The sequence below is a fragment of the Myodes glareolus genome, chromosome 20, assembly GCF_982192425.1.
Source record: "Myodes glareolus chromosome 20, mMyoGla1.1, whole genome shotgun sequence".
Taxonomy (NCBI): domain Eukaryota; kingdom Metazoa; phylum Chordata; class Mammalia; order Rodentia; family Cricetidae; genus Myodes; species Myodes glareolus.
Window position 1 is genome coordinate 6,376,020 of NC_142045.1, and position 6,290 is coordinate 6,382,309.

Here is a 6,290-nt window from a genome sequence, read left to right on the forward strand (position 1 = left end):
AGATGGAGGCGTGTCCAACCTTCTGACATTGCGAAACAGCTCTGTCGTCTACAAGTTCGTGCTCAGTAACCCATGAAACGAGTTACGAAAAAATCTGATAGAGAAAAAAAAAATCTCAAAACGTTTTGAGTCCTTTTTTTTTACTTTGTGTTGGGCCACATTCAGAGCTGTCCTCAACCACGTGAGACTCGATGTGGTCGTTCCTTGGCCACAGCTAGAAAACAACGGCTAGCTAGGTGTGGAAGCCTGAGAGCAGGAGTGTGCAGCAGGGATTGGGTGCCCGTGCTGGCAACCAAGGGAGAACTGTGACTGGGCTGCCGCTGAAACTTCCCGGGAGAGCGGCCGCTCCTAGCTGTGAATCTGGGATACGTTATAAACTGAGCCACTTGGATGACGTTGTCCCATAGGGGCTTGGGTCTGTAGCATTGGAAACAAGTGCTTCTTGCAGACAGACATGGAGGGACCCATAGGGTACCTCTGTATCTGTTACACAGACGAGCAAGCAGAAACAAGGGGCGGGGGCGCTCATACTTCATACTGTCCTTCCTGCCTGTTGGGGCCATGCAGGGGCAGGGCCGGGGGCAGGGTCGCTTTCTGCTGCGTTCTCGCGTTGCTGAAGGTCACCCCTTCCCTGTGTCAGTAGAGATGGCGGCCTGCTGGTAAAGGAAAGACCTCCTCCGGTTGCAGGCTGGAGCAACTGATCAGTAGGTTAAGCGTACTTACTGTTCTGGCAAAGATTCCAAGTTCGGTTCCCAGTACCCACATAAGCCTCCTGATTCAGAAGACATGACGCAGCCTCTTCTGGCCTTCAAGGGCATGCACACAGAGACAGACAGAGATGAGAGAGAGAGAGAGAGAGAGAGAGAGAGAGAGAGAGAGAGAGAGACTGAGAGAGCATACAGAGGGAGGTGGAGGAAGAAAGGAGGAAGTTTCCAGGGACGGATGGCAGGAGCGTGAGCTGCCCTGGAGATGGCTTTGACATCAGTGCCATGTGTTGTCAGATGTCAAGAAGGTGACAACAGGTAGAGGGACAGATTTGGTAACGGAGACCAAACAGATTTGGTAACTTACCCTGAAGTTTAGAGAAATTTATTTGAAACAATCCAGTCAAGAAGTGTCAGAGAAAGGGGAAAGGAACATGGCTATGAGGACAGGGTGGGGTCTATATGAGGATGGGTGGGGTCTATATGAGGATGGGGTGGGGTCTATTGGGGATGGATGGGGTCTGTATGGGTATGGGTGGGGTCTGTATGAGGATGGGTGTGGTCTGTATGAGGATGGGGTGGGGTCTATTGGGGATGGGTGGGGTCTATATGGGTATGGGTGGGGTCTATATGAGGATGGGTGGGGTCTGTATGAGGATGGGGTGGGGTCTATATGAGGATGGGGTGGGGTCTGTATGAGGATGGGGTGGGATCTATATGAGGATGGGGTGGGGTCTATATGAAGATGGGTGTGGTCTATATGAGGATGGGTGGGGTCTATATGAGAATGGGGTGGGGTCTATATGGGATAGGGTGGGGCCTACGATGACAGGGTGGGGTCTATATAAGAATGGGTGGGGTCTATATGGGGGCAGAGTGGGTGGCCTCAGTGAACCCTATCATCCTGCTCTTTTGACCAGCTTTTACTGGACATCTCTGTATTAGTCAAGATTTTCTAGAGTCATAGAACGTGTGGAATAAACTTCTCTCTCTACGTGTGTGTCTGTGTGTGTGTGTGTGTGTGTGTGTGTGTGTGTGTGCGCGCGCGCGCACGCATGCTGAGGGCTCCAGAAGAGGGTGTCTGGCCTTTTTCCTTAGAACTGGAGTCACAGGTTTTGTGAGTCACCTAATGTAGTACTAGGATCTGAATTTGAGTCCTCATGATTGAACAGCGAGCCCTCTTAACATCTGAGCCTTCTTTCAAGACACGATTTAGAGTGTTTTTAAAGAGCCTACTGGCATGGGGGTATTTAGGGGAAGCAGGAAGCAACGAAGTGGGCTGATGAGAGATTGATACAGAAAGGCTGGGGTACACACTTGCCTACCAAGCCCCGTGCTTCTTTCTCAGCAACAGGTAGGGGAACACGTGGAGGCAGTTAGAAGAATAGAAACAGCAGGAGAATGTCAAGGACCATGTGCCTGGAGGTACACACCTGTAATCCTAGCTCTGGGAGGCTGGTGAGAGAGCATCATGAGTCAGAAGCCAGCCCTTGGAGCGCTCCTGTGTGGGAAGTCGGTCAGTAGCCCTGGTCAGAACATCAGGCCCCGGAAGGGAGGACTTGGTGGCCAAACGACCAGCTTCTGTGCCATACTTTGGTTTGCAATGCACTCAGCCAAACCCAAGATCTCCAGAAACTGGTTTTTCTAGTCTAGAATACCAACCTTCCCCAGAGCAAAGAACACACACACACACACACACACACACACACACACACACGACACACTCTCTCTTTCTCTCTCTTTCTCTCTCTCTCTCTCTCTCTCTCTCTCACACACACACACACACACACACACACACACACACACACACGGCTGACACACATAGGGCTGACTGCTACCAGACCCCACTCTATGCCCACACTCTAGATAGAGGATTTGCTTGGAAATTTTTACTAGTTTTCCGTTTTCCTTCTCCTGTGTGACTCTATTTGGAAAACACCCCTGTAACCCACGCCTTTTACGAAAGAAAATGTAGTCTGGGTTGTTTGCACCCGAGAGCTTCGTCTGGCCTGAGCTTCGGGGCTGGGAGAGGAGGGGTTGAGATGAAGAGCCTGGGCAAGTGGGCACCTTCTCCCTGGCAAGGATAGACGAGGGAGTTCAGGCAGGTCAACCTTGACCTCCAGATTCTCCACAGTCCTCTCTCTCTCTCTCTCCACTCATTAACTCGTCATTCACTGATGTGTCCATCACATCTACAGCAGCAAGAGATGAAGACAGAAATCTGCAGGAGAGACTGAAACCACATCACGGTGACTCAGGCAGAGGCAACGCCTGGATGTGCTCTGCTTTCAGCCAAAGAGAGAGAGAAAGACCCGTTCCAGCAGCTTAGCTCACTGCCTGTCTTCTGCGGACCTCTTCAACCTCGGGCCTCTCCGCCCTCCAGCGCTCTCTCTCCCTCCATACCTCCCTCCTTCCCTCCCTCCTCCTCCTCCTCCTCCTCCTCCTCCTCCTCCTCCTCCTCCTCCTCCTCCTCTCTCTCTCTCTCTCTCTCTCTCTCTCTCTCTCTCTCTCTCTCTCTCTCTCTCTCCTAGAAGGAGCTAGAAGTCAAGTTGTTACGGGATTTGGTGAAGTGTCAAGTGTTCTGCCGTATTACTCTACGTCTCGTTCTTTCTTGGTATTTCAACGTGGCCGGCACCTTTCTAGAAGCCAACAAACTGGGTTCCCGGTTTCTGATCCCCACAGCGCTGGCTGCGGTAAGAGACTCAGGCAAGGATAACACAGCCACGCCCAGCTATTTACGTAAGCGCTGGGCTCCAAACTCAGTCCTGCCGATGCAGCAAGCGCTCTTACCCCCAACTCCACCCCAGGAATGTTGGTCACCTTAGGAAAAACGAGTTGAAGATGAGAAGACTCTGCGTGTCTCCCCATGATTCCACTGCCCTGCACAGGGCTGTCACAGGACCCGGGATTCCACCAGCTTCACCTGCTCCACCAGGCCACGGAGAGGGAGGGCAAGGTATGACATAAGGGTAAAACGGAGGGGACACATGAACAGAAGAGCAGGGTAAGTGTCCCCACCCTCACCCTGCCACCGTTGGGCAGAGAACCCTGCAGCAGGCCCACAACCAAGGTACAGGCATTTCAGAATAGATTCATATTTTTTTTAATTCCTAATTAAGAGCAAGATTATAGTTATGTTTGAAATCTGTGAGATATTAAAAACAAGAAGATATAGAAGTCTCTCCCCAAAACTCCACCATTCAGATCTGAATACTTAACCTCTGGTCCCTTGCCAGTCTTGTTAATTTGCCTGTATTTTATGTATTGACTGAACTGTCATTATTACAGCTCCTCTTCTGTAACTTCCTCTTTTATTTCATCTAATATATGACGCTTATTTCTCCGTGTTTTTAGAGCTTCTCGTACAAGACATTTTCTGGCCATGGCCTAGGCCCAGAAAGGATCATAACAGATGAATTCTTAAAAGATAGCAGGCAATTCTCACAAGCAGTTCGTTCCTCACGACAGCTTAGTGAGGGAGATGGTGTAAGTTATCTTCATTTTACAGAGGAGGAAACGAGGGGAGCACTGGGGACGACCCCCCCCCCTCCACCCCATCCCCCCCACCCCCCCACCCCGCTCTCAGGCGGGGCCTCGGGCTCAGAACTCCGCCCCTGAGAGCCCACGCTCTTAGCCCATTTTCCGGGATGCAATTCGCCTGCCCAACCAGTCACGGTCTACCGTGGAATATCTACCTTGACTCAACTTTACGTTATCACAAGCAACGCTAAGCTGGGGATCCTCCAGTACAAACTTGAAAGCATGTATTCGATGATTTGTTTGGGATGCCAGACTGAAGGTTTTTGGCACATAGTGACAAATTTCAGAAACCTATCAAATAATATTCAGTATATATAGAAGTAATACTTTTTAATGAGCTTTTTCCATTTGTGGTAGATTTGGAGTCAACAAGGAGACACTTCAGGTGGCTTAAACTAGGAGGGAAGACAAAGGTCCCTTCCACCAAGGAGAGCAGCTCTGCGCCACTACCGGGGCCTGGAGTCCTAGACCACAGCAAAGGGGAGAGGAAGCCGCGCACCAGCACCGTCTCTGTCTGCTTCCTGGCTGTAGATGCCATGTGACCAGCTTCCCCTGCCCCGTACCCGAGCTCTCCCTGCCATGCTTTTCCCATGATGCTTTTCCCACATTCTTACAAACTATGAGCCAAAAAGGAGCCTTCCTTCCTAAGCTGCTTTCGTCAGCTTTTCGCCTGAGAATGAGTAGGTGTATGAGAAGAGTAACTAGCATAATGTTATTGGGTGTAGTTTTCTCTGTGTCTATTTTATGGCCAAAACAGTCCCTGGGGATTCCATATGCATAGCCATGTTTACTATTTTAACATAATTATTTTTTTTAAAAAAAAACACTGGCTATTTTCATCTTTCTTTTTATGTTTGTTTGGTTGGTTGGCTGGTTGGTTGGTTGGCTTGGTTTGTTTTGGCTTGTTTTTTTCTAATCAGGGTTTCTCTGTGCAGTCCTGGCTGTCCTGGAACTCTTTCTGTAAACCAGGCTGGCCTCGAACTTAGAGATCTTCTTGCCTCTGCCTCCTGAGTGCTAGACTTAAAGGCATGCGCACTACACCCAGCTCTTTATTTTTTAATTAAGATTTTAGGTGGAAAGTGGTGGCAAGGACTTTCTCATGTGTGCGTGCGTGTGTGTGTGTGTGTGTGTGTGTGTGTGTGCGTGTGTGTGTGTGAAGTACATGTGACTGAGTACAATATGACGTGCATGTGGAAGTCAGAGGTCAAGCTATCAGAATCATTCGCTTTTTTCAGCACACGGGCCCCAGGGATCAAACTCAGGCTTTAGGCGTGGCAGCAAGCACCTAGCTCTGCCTCCTGTCCCTCTGACTCCTGCTGTTCTCTTTTCAACACCACCAGCTTACAAAGCCCCGCCCTACCCCACAGCGGGTCATACCCACTCCGATTTCTTTGACTTGTTTCAAGCAATGAGGTTAATGACGTCCTGATCAAGTGGGGAAAGACTGCAAAAAACTGAAGCCACTAAATCCCACAGTTTGATTGATTACCTCATTCAGTATTTACTTTAGAGGCAGTTTTTAAAAAATGCATTCTGGGGGTGGAGGGGAGATACAGTCCTTTGGTGGATCCCCTGGGGGAGCAGGTTACTGCAGCCCAGGGACTTTCATTTCCACATGCTTGAGGCACTCTTTCCCACCTCAGAGTCTGTCTGTTCCAGGCGGTCCCTGTAGAGGCACCGCGCATGGGAGCCACCTTCTCCATGGCCATTGAGGTCCTAAGGGAGTTATCTTTCAAGCCCTATGGGATTCTTGCAGGATGATGAGAAGTCACTGGCCGACAGCTGGCACAGCCACCCGGCTCAGGAGATCTCTCTCAGGGGAAGCTGGAACTGGAAATGGCTTCAGGGTGGATGAGTAAGCAGCAAAGTTGGAGTCTGTTAAGTAAAGAAAAGTCCACAACGTAAGAGACAGACTCAAGTACGGGTGTAAAAAGATGTGCTAGCGAGGTGTGTGGCCACACCTGTAACCCTAGAATCTGAGAGGCTGAGCTAAGGGGATTGCCTGAACTTGAGGTCAGCCTGGGCTATACAGCTAGTTGCAAAAAC

The 6,290-nt window shown here is 50.0% G+C and overlaps 1 long non-coding RNA gene across 1 annotated transcript; it reads left to right on the plus strand.

Annotated features, from left to right (window-relative positions):
- Positions 1–2,455: 2,455 nt before the first annotated feature.
- Positions 2,456–5,083, plus strand: LOC146890113 (uncharacterized). The gene is made up of 3 exons (XR_014999389.2): positions 2,456–3,660; positions 4,059–4,190; positions 4,602–5,083. It is a non-coding gene; the product is annotated as an uncharacterized LOC146890113 (long non-coding RNA).
- Positions 5,084–6,290: the final 1,207 nt, after the last annotated feature.